Source organism: Bos indicus, chromosome 6, assembly GCF_029378745.1.
Source record: "Bos indicus isolate NIAB-ARS_2022 breed Sahiwal x Tharparkar chromosome 6, NIAB-ARS_B.indTharparkar_mat_pri_1.0, whole genome shotgun sequence".
Lineage (NCBI taxonomy): Eukaryota > Metazoa > Chordata > Mammalia > Artiodactyla > Bovidae > Bos > Bos indicus.
The window spans coordinates 37,222,737-37,242,568 of NC_091765.1; the positions used below are offsets into that span (position 1 = coordinate 37,222,737).

General features: G+C 39.5%; 1 protein-coding gene and 1 non-coding gene across 7 annotated transcripts in view; one reads left to right on the forward strand and one right to left on the reverse strand.

Moving 5' to 3' along the window:
* The window catches only part of ABCG2 (ATP binding cassette subfamily G member 2 (JR blood group)), a 127,546-nt gene that overhangs the window by 15,902 nt on the left and 91,812 nt on the right, over nt 1-19,832 (forward strand). The window contains exons 1-2 of one of the 6 annotated variants that reach the window (XM_070791191.1): nt 618-777; nt 3,746-3,911. The exons of 3 other annotated variants lie outside the window; for them this stretch is intronic. The gene's annotated coding sequence lies outside the window, so the exon portion shown is untranslated. Of the gene's footprint in view, nt 1-617; nt 778-3,745; nt 3,912-4,601; nt 4,737-19,832 lie in introns of those variants that run through there. 2 more of the 6 variants (XM_019962481.2, XM_070791192.1) reach the window with 2 other exon arrangements.
* LOC139183746 (U6 spliceosomal RNA) lies at nt 1,194-1,300 on the reverse strand. Its single transcript, XR_011567362.1, has one exon. It is a non-coding gene; the product is annotated as a U6 spliceosomal RNA (small nuclear RNA).

The window sequence follows — 19,832 nt, forward strand, 5'->3', positions numbered from 1 at the left end:
AGTATACAGCATAATGATTTGGTTGTACATCATGAAGTGATTATCACAATAAGTTTAGTCAGTATCCATCATCTCACTTATGCAGAAAATTAAAAGAGTCCTGTTATTAGCATAAATTCAAAGTATGGTTGGAAGGAGATTGTGGTGAATAACAAAAGAAGCTCCTATGAGTCTTATCACTGAATAAATTACAAGAGTTCTAGGGGACTTCCCTGGTGGTGGTCCAGTGGTTAAGACTCGATACTTCGAATGCAGAGGACACTTGTCAGGGAATTAAGATCCCATGCACCACGCAGTATAGCCAAAAACTTAAAAAAGTAAAGAGTTTTAGAAGCTGTGTCGGGAACCAAGGGCAAAGACCAAATATGTATTTCTTACTGTATTTTTTTATGTCGCTCTTGAAAACATACTATCAGCTTATACTAGCTAGCCACCAGAGAATTTAAGGATGAGGGTAATTGCCTGAGAAACCAACCATGGGATTACAGAGTTGAACTTTCAGTCTCAACCTCCAGGAGGATAGAAGGCTGAAAGTTGGGTTAATCAGTAACTGTTGACAATTGATTTAATCGATCATGCCTACGTAACGGAACTTCCCTAAAACCCCCTAATTTAAGGGAGAGTTCGGAGAGTTTCTGGATTGGCGTACACATCAAGGGGCTGAGACGTGGGGGTGCAGCCAGAGACTGCATGAAACTCTACGCTGCTTCTTCTGTCTTGGCCCTATGGATCTCTTCTATTTGGCTGTTCCTGAGTTGTATCCTTTATAATACACCAGTAAGTAAACCGTTTTCCCAATTTCTGTGAGTTGTTCTAACAAATTATCACACTTGAGGAGGGAATGGTGGGAACACCTGATTTGTAGCTGGAAACCTGGGACTTGCAGCTGGTGAACTGGGGCAGTTTTGTAGGACTGATTCTTTTTTTTTTTTTTTTTTAAACTTTACAAATTGTGTTAGTTTTGCCAAATATCAAAATGAATCCGCCACAGGTATACATGTGTTCCCCATCCTGAACCCTCCTCCCTCCTCCCTCTCCATACCATCCCTCTGGGTCGTCCCAGTGCACTAGCCCCAAGCATCCAGTATCGTGCATCGAACCTGGACTGGCAACTCGTTTCATACATGATATTATGCATGTTTCAATGCCATTCTCCCAAATCTTCCCACCCTCTCCCTCTGCAACAGAGTCCAAAAAATATGGAACGCTTCACAAATTTGCGTGTCATCCTTGTGCAGGGGCCATGCTAATCTTCTCTGTATCGTTCCAATTTTAGTATATGTGCTGCTGAAGCGAGCACTGTAGGGCTGATTCTTACTCTGTGTTCTGTTCAGTTCAGTTCAGTTCAGTTGCTCAGTCGTGTCCGACTCTTTGCGACCCCATGGACTGCAGCACGCCAGGCCTCCCTGTCCATCACCAACTCCTGGAGTTTGCTCAAACTCATGTCCATTGAGTCAGTGATGCCATCCAACCATCTTATCCTCTGTTGTCCCCTTCTCCTCCCACCTTCAGTCTTTTCCAGCATTAGGGTCTTTTCCAATGAGTCAGTTCTTTGCATCAGGTGGCCAAAGTATTGCAGTTTCAGCTTTAACATCAGTCCTTCCAATGAATATTCAGGACTGATCTCCTTTAGGATGGACTGGTTTGATCTCCTTGCAGTCCAAGGGACTCTCAGGAGTCTCCTCCAACACCACAGTTCAAAAGCATCAATTCTTCAGCGCTCAGCTTTCTTTATAGTCCAACTCTCACATCTATACATGACTACTGGAAAAACCAAAGCTTTGACTAGACAGACCTTTGTTGGCAAAGTAATGTCTCTGCTTTTTAATATGCTGTCTAGGTTGGTCATAACTTTCCTTCCAAGGAGTAAGTTTCTTTTAATTTCATGGCTGCTGTCACCAGCTGCAGTGATTTTCAAGCCCCTCAAAATAAAGTATATTGTTTCATCTATCTACCATGAAGTGATGGGACTGGATCATGATCTTAGTTTTCTGAATGTTGAGCTATAAGCCAACCATTTCCACTCTCCTCTTTTACTTTCATCAAGAGGCTTTTTAGTTCTTCTTTGCTTTCTGCTATAAAGGTGGTGTCATCTGCATATCTGAGGTTATTGATATTTCTCCCAGCAATATTGATTCCAGCTTGTGCTTCATCCAGCCTAGTATTTTACTTGAAGTACTCTACATATAAGTTAAGTAAGCCAGGGTGACAATATACAGCCTTGACATACACCTTTCCCAATTTGGAACCAGTCTGTTGTTCCATGTCCAGTTCTGTTGCTTCCTGACCTGCATACAGATTTCTCAGGAGGCAGGTGAGGTGGTCTAGTATTCCCATCTCTTTAAGAATGTTCCACAATTTGTTGTGATCCATACAGTCAAAGGCTTTAGAATAGCCAATAAAGAAGAAATAGATGTTTTTCTGGAACTGTCTTGCTTTTTCTATGATCCAACTAGACAGATGTTGGCAATTTGATCTCTGGTTCCTCTGCCTTTTCTAAATCCAGCTCGAACATCTGGAAGTTCTCGGTTTATGTACTGTTGAAGCCTGGCTTGGAGAATTTTGAGCATTGCTTTGCTAGCGTGTAAGATGAGTGCGATTGTGTGGTAGTTTGAGCATTATTTGGCATTGCCTTTTTTGGGGATTGGAATGAAAACTGACCTTTTCCAGTCCGTGCCCACTGCTGAGTTTTCCAAATTTGCTGGCATATTGAGTGCAGCACTTTCACAGCATCATCTTTCAGGATTTGAAATAGCTCAACTGGAATTTCATCACCTCCACTAGCTTTGTTCATAGTGATGCTTTCTAAGGCCCACTTGACTTCACATTCCAAGATGTCTGGCTCTAGGTGAGTGATCACACCATCGTGATTATCTGGGTCGTGAAGATCTTTTATGTATAGTTCTTCTGTGTATTCTTACCACCTCTTCTTAATATCTTCTGCTTCTGTTAGGTCCATACCACTTCTGTCCTTTATTGAGCCCATCTTTGCATGAAATGTTCCCTTGGTATCTTTGATTTTCCTGAAGAGATCTCTAGTCTTTCCCATTCTATTGTTTTCCTCGATTTCTTTGCATTGATTGCTTAGGAAGGCTTTCTTATCTCTCCTTGCTACTCTTTGGAACTCTGCGATCAGATGAATATATCTTTCATTTTCTCCTTTTCCTTTCACTTCTCTTCTTTTCACAGCTATTTGTAAGGCCTTGTCAGACTACCATTTTGCCTTTTTGCATTTGTTTTTCTTGGGGATGGTCTTGATCACTGCCTCCTGTACAATGTCCATAGTTCTGTCCATAGTTCTTCAGTTCTCCGTGTCCCTCTGTCTACCAGATCTAATCCCTTGAATCTATTCATCATCTCCAGTGTATGTACATAAGGGATTTGATTTAGGTCATACCTGAATGGCTCAGTGGTTTTCCCTACTTTCTTCAATTTAAGTCTGAATTTTGCAATAAGTAACTCATGATCTGAGCCACAGTCAGCTCCTGGTTTTGTTTTTGCTCATTGTATAGAGGTTCTCCATCTTCAGCTGCAAAGAATATAATCAGTCTGATTTTGGTATTGACCGTCTGGTGATTTCCATGTGTAGAGTCATCTCTTGTGTTTTGGAAGAGGGTGTTTACCATGACAAGTGCATTCTCTTGGGATTATTCATTCAAAATTGCACACAATATGGCCTCCATTTCAGGTATGCAGGGCTGGTTCAACATTTGAACTAAATTTTTGTAATCTGTCACATTGACAGGCCACAGGAAAAAAAATACGTGATCATATCAAAAGATGATAAAAAAATTGCTAAAATGCAGTATGGATTCATGATTAAGGACTCTTGTCAAACCAGGAATAGAGGAGGACTCCCTCAACTTGGTAAAGAAATCTACAAAAAGCCTACAGTCAACTTCATACTTCTGGTAAGAAAAGAGCTTTCTCACTAAGATCAGGAGCAAGGCAAGGATGATCTCTCTCACACTTTCAAGATCACACTGGAAGTCCTAGCGATGCAATAAGACAAGAAGTCATGGCATTTAGGGAGGGATAAAACAGTTTTGGGTTGCAAATCACATAATTGTCTATGTAGAAAATCCAAACAAATAAACAATAGCAACAACAACAACAACACAATAAAAACTAGAACTAGTAAATGATATAGCAAGGCTGCAGAACAATGTTAATATACAAAAGTCAACCACTTTCCTATATACTAGCGGTGAACATTAAAGACGTAGTACCATTTACGTTAGATCCCCAAAAGTGAAATTGTTGTTGTTTTACTCTCAAAGTCGTGTCCAACTCTTGGAACCCTTGGACTTTAGCCCTCCAGGCTCCTCTGTCCATCAGATTTTTCAGGGAAGAATATTGAGGTAGGTTGCTATTTCCTTCTCCAGGGTATCTTCCTGACCCAGGGTTCGAACCCACATCTCTTGCACCTCCTGTACTGGCAGGCAGATTCTTTATCATGGTACCACTTGGGAATCTTTATAGATTACCAAGAAATACTTTGTTTTGGGGCCAGAAAGCCCTAAAGCAGCAGCTAGACCAAAAGAATTTCTGTTCCTGAAAAGAGAATATAACTGAATAAAGATAATTACATATTTCCTTAATCACTTTGCAGAGCTTCTATTTTTCTATCATTTTCTTCTCTTCAAGTAGGAAAGGATTGTTTGTTTCTGAAAGGCCCAACATACTCTACCTAGAAAGAATTCAAGCAAGCCAGTCCTCTGCTGCAAGAATAACAGGTATTGATTATATTTCTCAGTGTACCATTTGGGTACAAAGGATGATTTTGCTATAGATGGTCAGGAATCAGCAGTGTGAGCATGAAGTTGTTCAGCCACAGTTGCCACATGTATCATGAGTCTGCAGTAGTTTTGTTACATCTTCAGTACCTTTTAGGTTCTGGATCTGTTGGCCTCTTTGGCAGAACAAGAAAGTGACATTTTATTGTATTTGTTCTGCTGCCTACAAATTAAGGGGGTGATTGACAGTGTTTTGAAGGAATAGAGGACTTTGTTTGCTTTTGGTGAAAAACTTTTTATTCTCTCCATAATAGAATGAATAATTGCATGGTTTTAGAGGATTAGGATGCTGATAGGAATATTTGATTTCATAATTTTAAGAGTAGTTGGTGCTATATGGAAATAAGCTTGAAATCCAGATCTTAAGCTGCTATAAAATTTGTCAGTTAAATACAGAATATGTTTGTGATTTCATGGAACAGGAAGGCCAGGCTGGCCTAAACAGTGCTACTCAGCTTCTTAAGAGTGCTGCCAGTTCTTTGTTGTGGCTTTGTTTTCTTAAAGGTGCTTCCTCTTTGGCCAGGGGCTCTTCACCCTTTCCTGAAGCACGTCTACCAGTTGGGACACATTAGGAAATGGCCCCCAAATCTGTTTCCTTCAACTTGCACTGGCAGAGAACCAGACAGCCTGTCCCCTTTCCTGAAACACAATCACCAAAGTTGTTTGTGTCTTGGGCTCTTTTCTACAAAGTCTTGAAAAATCTTCCCGAGACCTCAGCAGATTGCAATATACCAGTTTATCGCTGTGTGCAGTATCCCTCTAGATATGAGTTGCTTGACTCTCTCTGAGCTTTGTTTGGCAAAACCAAGATTCTAATATTAAAATACATAAACATTAAACCTTTTGGGCATGCATTCCAATTACATTTTGAGTTGCAAATGTTCTTTTCTCTCTTGGAAAAGTAGGGGTCTAAACTTTTCTTTTCACACTACCTTCTGATATACATGCTAATTCCAACTCATTTGGTATAAAAAGAAAATATGAAAATATAAACAATGCACAGATACATACTTGATTCTGAAAATTTACTCCCCTCCTTCACTTTCACAAACATACTCTTATCTTTCCTTTGGATGTGATAATCTATCCCATCACTTCTTCCTTTACAATGCTTAAGAAATATGACTGAGTTTAGCCCTTTATTACTTTATTTTTGGGCTGTTTTCTAGCTACTGTATTCTCTGCCAACAATGCTCACTCCTTTAATCCAACCTAAACCCTCCTACACCTTATCCCTAGTATAATCTTTATTCCAGAGCCACCAAACTATTTCACCTATCATTACTGTTGAAAAACCATTCATTGTTCTCCCTGTGGAAAGAATCAAGTCCAAATTTCTGAGCCTGAGAAACATGGCATCACAACCTGGGGCTTAGAGGCTGTTCCCCACTCTTCTTTTTAAAAAATATTTATTTATTTGGCTGCGAGAGGTCTTAATTGTGGCATGTGGCTTTCAGTTCCTTGACCAGGGATGGAACTCGAGCCACCTGCCTTGGGAGCATGGAGTCTTAGCCACTGGACCACCAGAGAAGTCCTTCCCTCTCTTCTTTTTTAAAGATCTGGGCTGCAACGCGAGAGAGTTAACTTGCATCTCACTATCATCTCTGTTATTTTCTTATCATCTCACTTTCATCTTTTGGCACACTCTTACTTCTCAGACCTTTCCCCATTCTTACATCTTCAAATCTAATGTATTTTTCAAGGCCAAGATTTTTTAAGACGAGCTGCCTCCGTGAAGCTTTTCTGACCCCTCTAGCCTGCAGCCATCTCTTACTTTGAGATCTTAATGCTTAATCTCACTTCCATTAATTTGGCCACTTTTCACTTACTTTCTCTTGTATGTCTTCAGAAGCACTGTCTCATATTATCACTTCACTTTGGGATGCTTTTATCTTGTCCCCTCAACTAAATCATTAGCTCCTTCATTCATTTATTAGTATTTACTGTGTTTACTGCCGTGCTGTGCTTAGTCACTCAGTCATGTCTGACTCTTTGCAACCCCATGGACTCTAGCAGTGTCAGGCATGATGCTCTAGTGGAGACTCCTGCCACACTCTTCATCACCCAATGGGGAAATCTGTCAAAGGTTTTAAAGTATATTAAAAGGATAATTTTTATTAACTTATCCTGGGTCTTTAACACCATGGAGTTACCAGCTATTACATGAGGCCAGTTGGACTCCCTACCTACTGGTGCTTTTATAAAAGTTGTATTTTAATATCACCATTAGAAGCAGATTCTGTAAGTGAGGTGGTGTAATGTGGTTAACTAGTAAGTGGTATAAACAAGGCTGGATCCTAGGCTCCTTTTTAACTGGAATCTAAGTGACATGAAACTGTGGTTGATTTGAACAAATGCCCTTCTTCCACTGAGACCAAGACAAGCAGCCTGCTATGGGCTGATGAGATATACTAAATATGAACTATTTTGATCCCCTCAAGGGACTTTTGGGGAGGGGGGCTGAAAGACCTCTTCAAAAGTTTACTCGAGTTTTAGAAATTAATATTTGGCGATCAAAGTTGTAAATTCAAACCTCTAGTTTTCCTTAAGTCTATAAATTCAATTTACCAATGCTATTGCTCTATTTATAAGTCTAGCAGATTTTATTATTTACTTCTAATTGATCTTTCAATGGTGTTTGATCTAATTTATAAACTTAGTTAATTTAACACTTCCAAATACTTTGTATGTAGAGGAAAAATATTCAATTTCTCTAGTGTGTTGGGAGACCCCTAGACTACCGTCACCTTCAGATTCACTGGAAGGATTTATAGAACTCAATGTATAGGTCTACTCGTAGCTAAGATTTATTACAGGAACATAGTAAAGATACACAGATAGTAAGGGAAAGACAAAGGCCGAGTCTGGAGGACGCCATCTATAAGCTCTCTTATGCGTTTCTGCTCAGAATACATGCTATTCCCCCAGCAATAGAAACTCTGCAACATGTGTGCAGTATTTTTTAAATGTTAATTTTATTTTGGAGTATAGTTTATTTACAATGTTTCATTAGTTTTATGTGTGTGGCAAAATGATTCAGTTACTCATGTACATATAATCCATTCATTTTAAGATTTTTTTCCCAGGTAGGTTATTTCAGAGTATTGAGTAGAGTTCCCCATGCTGTGCAGTAGGTCCTTGTTCTGGTGTGCAGTATTTTGGCCTGGGGAAACCACTAGGGAAAAACTAGAGCCCAAGGTTTTTCTTGGGAGCTGAGTATGTAGGCATTCATGCTCTGCCTAGCATGAACCAGAATTCCAGACTCCCAGAAGGTGAGCAGGCATTCTGCATAAACCATATTGCTTGCACAACCAGTTTAGGCAAAGTGAACCATCCTTATCAGTTAACTGTTGCATGAGAATACTCGGTGACTTAACTTCCAAATCCCAGCCAAGGGCCAATCTTGAGAGCAGGCCTTTCTAAGGATAGCAGACTCAGACCTGCTGTGTTACTTCTATTTTCTAATTTAACAAACTAAGTTTTCCCAATTGCTCAAATAATGAATATGAAGCAAATAATTGAAATTATAAATACGATAAACTGTAGTTCTTTTAAATATCCTATTATTTTCTACAAACTTAGTAGGATTTCAACTTTAAATCAAAAGCCTAAATCACTTATTTAATTACATACTTGAAATTGGACAGACAAGATTGATCTTATACTCTAATGGGTCAAATTCTATTAAATAATGTAAATATATAAAATTTCTTTTTTTATGTATAAACAAGACACAAAAATTCTTTAATATCAAAGTATTAACATAGATCTGATTATCTTAAACATTTCTATGATTACTCCCAATCCTTCCTAGAATGAAAAATGCTTTAACACTAAGGAAACTATATCACTCTTAACACTAAGCTAGTAAGGTAGCCTGACCTGGAACTGGAGATTTCTGCAGAGGTTGACTCCTTGCCCTGACCATGAATCGTAGTTGATTAGGTAACTTTAAAATGAGTTATTATCATGTCCCTGAATTTAGGTTATATATTAGCTAATTCTTCTGATTGCTGACTGAAGTCTACAATTTACCCTAGGTTAAGCATTGACTGGAAAAGGCTTTTTAAAAAAAAAAATTGTGGGAGAGAGAGACCTTAATGTAATTGTTATTTTGGTCTAAATTTAAAGCTTTTTGAACTTAAAGGAATTCTTCATTCTTTCATATTGTTGCTATCTTTTAAGACAACAGTTTTTTAGAATATTTATTAGAATACTGAGAGTCAGTTCCTAGGCAGGTTGATAAGAAGTCCGGGAGGAGGAGAAAAGGGTCTGGGACTCTCAAGGAGAAAAGGGCAAATGTTTTTTTCTATATGTCTTAGTCAGTATAACAATGTATCATGCTCAAAAGACATATTTCTCCTTAATAAGAACCTTCTGACTAATCTTTATCTTAAAATGTGTATTATGGAAGTGGGTCTGGTAAGATCTTTCTATTGTTAGTTCTAATCCTGTCATCTTAAAATGTAAATTGTGGGAGTGGGTCTAGTAAGATCTTTACAACCTTGAAACATTCTTTTGATTTATTGAAAAAGTATATAACTCCCTTTTCTAAGACTAGCAAGTGGGGCACTCTCCATCACCCTTTTGATGTCTGTGTCAGAAGCTTTCTCTGTCCCTTTTTCACTTTAATAAAACTCTGCTACACAATGCTCTTGAGTGATCAAGCCCGGTCCCTGGTCCCAAAGCTAAATCATCTTTGGAGATCGTGAATCCGTCATCGTTCACCATGAGCTATCAATACTGGATATGTGTTATGGTTTTACCTATGTAGTCACAACTTTCAAAGTAATTTTTCCCCTAATTTTTTAATATATTAAAAAAAAGAAAACAGTTGTAGGTTCACAGCAAAATTGAATGGAAGATAGACAGATTTTCCATATATCCTCTGCTCACTACCCCAAACGTACTCTCCTCCATTATCAATAGCCCCCACCAGAGTGGTTCATTTGTTCCAATCAGTGAACCTACACGGATTCATCGTCTCCCCAAGTCCATCGTTTACATTAGGGTTTACTCTTGGTGGTGTACATTTTATGTGTCCATAGACTCTGACAAACGCAGCCATCACTGTAGGGTCACACAGAAAGGTTGCCCTGCCCTAAAAATCCTCTGTGCTCCACATTCTTCCCTGTCTCACTGCACCTGGCAACCACTGACTTTTTACTGTCTGCATACTTTTACCTTTCCCTGAGTGTCATGTAGTTGGAATCATACAGTATGTAGCCTTTACATAGTGGCTTCTTTGACTTAGTAATATGCATTGAAGTTTCCTCCTTGTCTTTTCATGGTTTGATAGCTCCTTTCTTTTTGACACTGAATAATATTTCATTGTCCAGTTGTACCACAGTTTATTTATCCGTTAACCAATTGAAGGATATCTTGGTTGCTTCCAGGTTTTGACAGTTAATAACTACATCTGCTCTAATCATCTGTGTTCGAGTTTTGGTGAGGACTTAGCTTTTCAGCTCATTTGGGTAAATACTGAGGAATGTGATTGCTAGATCTGGTGGTAAGGGTATGTTTAATTTTATAAGAAACTGTGACAGTCTTCCAAAGTGGCTGTATCGATGTGAATTTCCACCAGCAATGAATGAAAGTTCCTGTACAGCATTTGATATTGTTTTAGAGTTTGACTTTTTTTTTTTTTTTTGGCCACCTGATGTGAGCAGGATCTTAGTTCCCTGACCAGGGATTGAAACCAGTCCCTGGCAGTGAAAGAGCTGAGTCCCAACCACTGGACTGCTAGAGAATGTGCTGGAGTTTGGCCTTTTTAATAGGTGTGTAACGGTATCTCATTCTTGTTTTAATTTGCACTTCCATAATGACATGATGTAGAACATCTCTTCATATGCTTATTTGCTGCCTGTGTATATATCCTCTTTGGTGAGATGTTTGTTCAGGTGTTTGGTCCATTTTTTAATGTGGTTTGTTCTCTTTTTTGTTGTTGTTGTTGTTTTGTTGTTGTTTTGTTGTTGTTGTTGCTAAGTTATCTCTGACTCTTTTGCAACTCCATGGACTATAGCCCGCCAGGCTCCTCTGTCCATGGGGTTTCCCAGGCAAGAATACTGGAGTGGGTTGCTATGACCTTCTTCAGGGAATCTTCCTGACTTAGGGATCAAACCTGCATCTCCTGCATTACAAGTTTGTTGTCTTAGTATTGAGTTTTAAGAGTTCTTTAGTAAGATGCTCTTTTCCTATGGCCTCTTTCAAGATTGTTTTCTTTGTCTTTGATTTTCTGCAGTTTGAATATGACATGTCCAGGTGTAGTTTACTTGACATTTATTCTCCCTGGTGTTCTCTGAGCTTCTTGTGGTTTGTGATGAATGGTTTTAAATGCCAATTTCTGTCCTCAACAGTGATGGCAAACACATTTTTTTTTTGATGTGTTTCTATGTCTGAATTGGTTACCAAATGATTAATTGATGCTCAAGCAGCAATAATTAGTACTTGGTAGTATTGGGGAAGGGGAAATTTCTTGAGTTCTTTTTACTGGTCTAATAACTGAATTGACACAAGACAGATTAACAAGAGAATAAAACAATTTAATTTGTATGCATGAAGGGTCTCTAGAAATGGGACCGCCTGAAGCAACTGAAGCAGGCTGTTGATATATAAAGACCAAGAAATAACTATTTGCAAAGATTTAACAAAACAATTGGGTTTATGCATGGCGTATCAGATTAATGAAGAAATAACAAAGTTTACACAGCTTTCTTAGCCTCAAATTCCCCAACTCTCTTGACAAGACTGCTTTCTATTCTCCTGGTATAGGGAGGGAACGTTCATGGAGGAGATTCATTTCCCACTGAAGGGAGAAAGAGGAGGGTCTGAGGTTTTTTAAAATATTTTTTCCCACCAGCTGTTTTTCATGGAACTTTAATTCCGTGTAATCATCATGCCATTGAGGCATATTCTGTGGTAGCCTGCCCTAGACCCCAGTACTAAACTGTACTGAGGTAAGAACAACTTAGTTAAGATGCTGGCTTCACTTTGCAGGCTCAGAAATTGGATCTTTTCACTGTGTACTTATGCTAGGTTGGAACTCATAGTTGCTGATTCATGACAGTTAAACTCAAGAAGCTGAGGTGATCAGCTTGAATCAGAATGATAATTAATTGATTCTCTTAAGGGACACTCCTTCCTATGACAGAAGTACTCAGGTCACCTATACAGTCACTTCTGGGTATGAGAGTAAAGATAAGTGTATACGCTTGAGAGATGTTTTATCCAAGTAATGGAAAATGCTTGTGTCAGCTATCTCAACCTATGACAGAGGAAAACATCTTTAGGAACTGGGTGTTTCATGTTGCCCTGCTCTAACGTTGAAAATGTAGTTAAATATTCTCAAACTCTAATAATTGTGACTAGTAACGATAAAGACATGGCTTATCATTTATCATCAGTTCAGTTCAGTCGCTCAGTCATGTCTGACTCTTTGCAACCCCATGAATCGCAGCATACCAGGCCTCCCTGTCCATCACCAACTCCCGGAGTTCATCCAAACTCATGTGCATCGAGTCGGTGATGCCATCCAGCCATCTCATCCTCTGTCGTCCCCTTCTCCTCCTGCCCCCAATCCCTCCCAGGGTCTTTTCCAATGAGTCAACTCTTTGCATGAGGTGGCCAAAGTACTGGAGTTTCAGCCTTAGCATCAGTCCTTCCAATGAACACCCAGGACTGGTCTCCTTTAGAATGGACTGGTTGGATCTCCTTGCAGTCCAAGGGACTCTCAAGAGCCTTCTTCAGCACCACATTTCAAAAGCATCAATTCTTCGACGCTCAGCTTTCTTCACAGTCCAACTCTCACATCCATACATGACCACTGGAAAAACCATAGCCTTGACTAGATGGACCTTTGTTGGCAAAGTAATGTCTCTGCTTTTTAATATGCAGTCTAGGTTGGTCATAACTTTCCTTCCAAGGAGTAAGCGTCTTTTAATTTCATGGCTGCAGTCACCATTTGCAGGGATTTTGGAGCCCAGAAAAATAAAGTCAGCCACTGTTTCCCCTGTTTCCCCATCTATTTGCCATGAAGTGATGGGACTGGATGCCATGATCTTCGTTTTCTGAATGTTGAGCTTTAAGCCAACTTTTTCACTCTCCTCTTTCCCTTTCATCAAGAGGCTTTTTAGTTCCTCTTCACTTTCTGCCATAAGGGTGGTGTCATCTGCATATCTGAGGTTATTGGTATTTCTCCTGGCAATCATAGAAGGTGATAAATCATAGAAGATGTGATTTATCATTTATCATAGAACATGATTCTTCTATGCCAGAAAATTGGCTAAAAACTTCATCCTCACAAAATCTTCAGAGATAAAGATGATTACACTTTGGTAGATTAGGAAGGTTAAATGATTTATTCAAACTCATCCAAACAATTAATAAAATCCAGAGACAGAATTTGAACGTAGTATTCTCTGAGCCCTCCATACACTATCTTAGACCAGTTTTAGTTTCTATTTATTAATAGAACAAACCCTTGTGTTAACACATTAGTTTTTCTGACAGGTTACTCTAATACTAGTTATCAGTGGTTCCTGTTTAGCTTTGGCAAGTTAATAAAGGTGACTGTGCGAAGCTTTCCATGAAATTGTATAACCTGGTATGAAAATTAATAAGTAAAACCTCACTAAAATGAGGTTTTTCCAGTAGTCATGTATGGTTGTGAGAGTTGGAATATAAAGAAAGCTGAGTGCCTGAGAATTGATGGTTTTGAACTGTGGTGTTGGAGGAGACTCGTGAGAGTCTTTTGGACTGCAAGGAGATCCAACCTGTCCATCCTAAAGGAAATCAGCTGAATATTCATTGGAAGGACTGACACTGAAGCTGAAACTCCAATACGTTGGCCACCTGATGCGAAGAGCTGACTCATCAGTAAAGACCCTGATGCTGGGAAAGATTGAAGGTCGGAGGAGAAGGGGATGACAGAGGATGAGATGGTTGGATGGCATCACTGACTCAATGGACATGAATTTGAGTAAATTCCAGGAGTTGGTGGTAGACAGGGAGGCCTGGCGTGTTGCAGTCCATGGGGTCACAAAGAGTCGGACATAACTGAGTGGCTGAACTGACTGACGCTAAAAATGAAGCTGGGAGGCCAGAAGGGGGAGCTTTCATGCAGGACAACTCCACATCCATTACAGGAAGAAATGCCAATGATAGACCCAAAAGAAGCATTAACAAAGACTCATCATTTATAGTCTCCAAAAGGAAAAAGTATACATAGCATCTCCAGGAAAAGATGTGTATCATGCCTCCTAGAGGAAATCCACTTCCTAGCAACTCAGTCAGTGAGAAACCATCATCACTCTGAACTCTCACTTTTCTCCAAGGGACTTTGATTCAAAACAACCTCTTGCAACATCCCCTCTTTTCTCCATGTTTCTTTTTTAAAATAATGTTTCTTTCCTTTGTTCATTGGGCTTGCCTATGGTTTCTGCCATGAGTTGTTTGTCCCAAATTGTAATTCTCTGCTACACCCAGATAAACCCCTCCTTTTTTGCCAGGAAAGTAGTTGACTTTTATTTTTAAAATCAGTAGTAGAATATTTTAAACAGATAAAAATATAGAGCATATTGTAATAAATGGGCTTCCCTGGTGGTTCAGTGGTAAAGAATCCGCCTGCAATGAAGGAGATAAGGATGCGCCGGTTCTATCCCTGGGTCGGGAAGATCCCCTGGAGGAAGGCATGGCAACCCACTCCGGTATTCTCTCCTGGAGAATCCCATGGACATAGGAGCCTGGTGGGCTGCAGTCCACAGGTTCACAAAGAGTCGGACACAACTGAAGTGACTGAGCACAGCACACATAAAAATATGAGCATACTGTAATAAATAGTTATGTACCTACCATGAGGATTTAATGCATTGACATCTGTCTATTTTCTACAAAGAAATTCTTTAAAAATATAAATCAAACAAGTCACTTTTCTTCTTGAAACACTCCACTGGTTTTCTACATTTAAATAAAAGCTCAAAGACCCAGTGAGCCACTAGGCCCTACACCATCTGCCTCCCCATCAGCCGTCACCCTGTCTCCTAACATTCTCTTTCCCATTACAGATGCCCTAGCCTGTTTACCTTGCTGGTCCATGGAGATGCCAAGCACTTCCAGTCTGAGGGCTTTGGGCCTATTGCTCCCTCTGTAGCACCATTCTGATCTCAGTGTGCTCTTTTGAGTTTAGTTGTATGACTGTGGTATAAAACAGTCGTTATATTGTCTCATTCATCTTACAATTTTATGATTTTCTCTGATTATGTAGATGTTTGTCTCTCATGTTCAAAAAATCCAGAGGTAAGCATTCCAGAGACAGTATACCAATTTCCTGGTTTCAGGAACTCACATTCCTTCTATCTTTTTACTTTGCTATCTGTGGTTTCTATTCTGAGTCATCTCACTGTCCATGATAGTGATAGCTATTAGGAATGCCAGTCCTGTTTGAATTTCAGCCCAGAGGAAAGAGGAAGCAGGAAAGAGCATTCCAGGTTTCTAAGAAATGTTGGGTAAAGGAAGAAATGGAAACCTGAGTTTTTTATTTTTTAATGTTTTTTGAAGTTAAAACTTTGATGTCAGAAAAAAAAAAGAATCCCAAAACTTTGTTGTCTAAGTAAAATCTCATCTACCTTCATGGGAGCCTCAGAGGACAATAATAAAGTATTCTTTTAAACTTATTTCTAATCACCATACTAGTAAAACTGTAGTTAAGCTTGATCTTTTTGTGCCACCTGTGGCCCAGGAGAGTTTAGCTCCTTTTTGTTTGTTTTAGCAATAGAAACATTTTTAAAAATTAAAAATGGATGCACAACTTCAATATTTTAAAAATGTATTTTTAAATGTTAAAATTTATATATTTACTTATTAGGAAGTTAGTATAAGCAGTATTTTTGATGAGCACAGAGATGTTGTGTAATTTTTTATAGTTGTAGAAAGTCTCTGAAATAAATTTATTTCTAAATTTGGTTGTGTAGTATTGAGAAAAATCTGATTCAGAGACTAGTAGTCAGAAATGGCTTCAGGTTTTGAAGTTTTGTTCATCTTACAATTTTATGATTTTCTCTGATTAAACAGAGATGAAAAGGGAAAATTTATTCTGAGATACATATAAAAATGACACAGGTTAACACATAGGCTTCCAGTGTGGTAGATAGTACATGAGAAGGCACAGGAAGTGTGTTTTTATACAATTTCTTAAGTGTCTTAAATGAATAGATAAATACACATATATGTTTTCAAACTGTGGTGCTAGAGAAGACACTTGAGAGTCCCTTGAACTGCAAGGAGATCAAAACTAGTCAATCCTAAAGGAAATAAACCCTGAATATTCATTGGAAGGACTGATGCTGAAGCTGAAACTCCAATACTTTGGCCATCTGATGTGAAGAGCTGACTCATTGGAAAAGATCCTGATGCTAAAAAGATTGAAGGCAGGAGGAGAAGGGGCAACAGAGGATGAGATGGTTATATAGCATCACTGACCCAACGGACATGAGTTTGAGCAAACTGTGGGAGATAGTGGAGGACAGAGGCACCTGGGGTGCTGCAGTCCATGGGGTCATAGAGTCGGTAACTTAGTGACTGAACAACAACATATATATATATATACACAAAAATATATATAATATATATGTAATGTATATAATATACTATATATAAAAATAAATATATAAAATGAGCATATTGTTGTTGTTGATTGGCTTGAAACTGCTCTAAAACTGCTTTATTGAAATTTGGATACCACACATGTTAATTGTACAATTCAATGAATTTTCATAAATTTATAGAGTTGTGTAACCATTACTGATCTAATTTTAGAACTTTTCTATTACCTCAAAAAGCTCGCAACAAACTTATGCTTACTGGTGCCAGTTGTACCCTCTCTGCTTCCTTCCCCTCTTTACCTGAGAGGAGTAGATGGTCTGAGAGCTGGTGTCTTAATGCCTGTGTAAAAGTATCCATGATCTGTGTTCCTGTAAACAGTGTCTGAACATAACTGTAGAACTTGTAGTCAAAGATAAAAATTAAAAGTGATTTTGTTGTTGAGAGGCCTGTGAGCTGATTCATTGTAAGTACTGTGTAATAATGCATAACTGGGACTGAATTGTGTTATATGTCGAACTGGAATGTTCATATGTATCAGAGGACAATTCTTCTGATGTCCAGAGTTTTCACTACATAATGCTGTTTTGTTTTTTTGGCTGTGCTGGGTCTTTGTTGCTGCAAGGGCTTTTCTCAAGTTGTGGCAAGTAGGAGCCACTTTCTAATTGCAGTGTGTGGGCTTCTCATTATGGTGGCTTTTCTTGTTGCAGAGCATAGGCTCTAGGCCCGCGGGCTTCAGGGGTTGTGGCACATGAGCTGTAGAGCACAGGCTCAGTAGCTGTGGTGCATGGGCTCAGTTGCTCTGTGGCATGTGGGATCTTCCTGGATCAGGGATAGAATCCGTGTCTCCTGCATTGGCAGGCAGATTCTTTACCACTGAGCCACCCGGGAAGCCCAACGCTTTCTTGTTGACTGGCAAGTTGCAGATGACATTCTCTGTGGCTTTGGATGCCTGCCAGAGGGAAGACTTACAATTCCCAACAAATTTGAAGGCATGCTTGCTAGATACGATACTTGACATTAAGTAAGCAGGTTCACTATACACAGTGTGTAATCAAAGAACTATCTTTCACAAACTCTTATCTTTGTTTCTGACAGAACACTTGCAGTTTCTACAAAACTGCTGTAAAAGTTGGCCTCAGTAAAAGTTGTTTATCTCTCAGTAAAAGTAGTAACACTATACAGGAGTTCCCCCCACCTGCTTTTGACAGATTGACTCCATGGGATTTAAAACTTCCTTTTTTTCTTGAGTTGATAAGGTGACAAAGCTCTTTTGAAACAGATACAGGTGAGATATACCAGGTGGACTAAGCAGGTGTGAAACAGGCCCTGGGGTAGGGTAGCTGACCTTATTGATAAAGTAGTGACAAGGGACAGTCAGTTACATCATAATGTACTAAGGTATGTTACAGAAGGAAAGAAGTGATACAAAGGATGGGTTTGGGCAAAAGCCCGTGAGACTATAGAGACTTCTTCCTTGACTAGCAAATGAGGTCACCCTGCAAGCTGTGCGGGCAAGACAGGAGTGGAGCTCACGTAGTTCTCTGGCTGACCCTGCTGCTGAAACAGCAACCGCAGAGCAACTAAGCCCACTCACCGCAACTACTGAGCCTGTGCTCTAGAGCCCAGGCGCCACAACTACTGCACCTAGAGAGTAGCCCCTGCTCCTTCTGTAGCACCAGTCTGTGATGATCCTCTGTTGGTTGTTGTCAGCTTCCAGTGGCTGGTCACCATGCTCATCATCTTCAAGCCCTCGTCTCCTTTGCAGATCTTCTTAAACTACCTCTGCCCTGTGCGTTCCTTAGGAGTTCCTGGGCCAAATGCCTTGTTGGTGTTGCAAGTTGTCTTGACTGCTTTACGACCCATTTTGAACTTGAGTAAGAAAATTGCTTGAATTTACTTTTTGTCTAACGTCTTTTCCCTAGTCCAAAATAAATATAAAATAAACAGCAACTAATAAATCATTAGCAAAAAACATAAAGTGAGAAATGTGCATTAAAATGACATATAACCACATTTATTTAAGAATGTATTCCAATTTCAAACAGCAAATTTCAACAGTGCAAAACCACAGTTACTTTTGCAACAACCTAAGCATATTAAAAAGCAGAGACATTACTTGACCAACAAAGGTCCAGCTAGTCAAGGCTATGGTTTTTCCAGTGGTCATGTATGGATGCAAGAGTTGGACTGTGAAGAAAGCTGAGCGCCGAAGAATTGATGCTTTTGAACTGTGGTGTTGGAGAAGACTCTTGAGAGTCCCTTGGACTGCAAGAAGATCCAACCAATCCATTCTGAAGGAGCTCAGCCCTGGGATTTCTTTGGAAGGAATGATGCTAAAGCTGAAACTCCAGTACTTTGGCCACCTCATGCAAAGAGTTGACTCATTGGAAAAGACTCTGATGCTGGGAGGGATTGGGGGCAGGAGGAGAAGGGGACGGCAGAGGATGAGATAGCTGGATGGTATCACCGACTCGATGGACATGAGTTTGAGTAAACTACGGGAGTTGGTGATGGACAGGGAGGCCTGGTGTGCTGCCAGGGCAAATCATGGGGTTATTGCGATTCATGGGGTCGCAAAGAGTCGGACATGACTGAGCGACTGAACTGAACTGAACTGAATGGTATTGAGTTGTAAGGATTCTGTATATATTTTGAATACAAATTGTTCCTCTACTCCATACATTTTTTAAAAGGCATAGGTAATATTTGTGTTTAATTTCATTTACAGAATGAAACCAAAATGTATAAATATTATTTATGATGTGGGGGTATCATTGAGGATTAACAACCTCAATCGTAGAGGTTGTTATGAGATGTACAGTTTGCAAATATTTTCTCTTAGTCTGTGACTCATATGTTCTTTTTTTTTTTTTTTTTGGTGGCCAAAGTACTGGAGTTTCAGCTTCAACATCAGTCCTACCAATGAACACCCAGGACTGATCTCCTTGCAGTCCAAGGGATTCTCAAGAGTTTCTCCAACACCACAGTTCAAAAGCATCAATTCTTTGGTGCTCAGCTTTCTTTATAGTCTCTCACATCCATACATGACCACTGGAAAAACCATAGCCTTGACTAGACGAACCTTTGTTGGCAAAGTAATGTCTCTGCTTTTTAATATGCAGTCTAGGTTGGTCATAACTTTCCTTCCAAGGAGTAAGCGTCTTTTAACTTCCTGGCTGCAACACCATCTGCAGTGATTTTGGAGCCCAGAAAAATAAAGTCAGCCACTGTTTCCCCTGTTTCCCCATCTATTTGCCATGAAGTGATGGGACCAGATGCCATGATCTTCGTTTTCTGAATGTTGAGTTTTAAGCCAACTTTTTCAGTCTCCTCTTTCACTTTTATCAAGAAGCTCTTTAGTTCTTCTTCACTTTCTGCCATAAGGGTGGTGTCATCTGAAACTCCAATACTTTGGCTGACTCATTTGAAAAGACT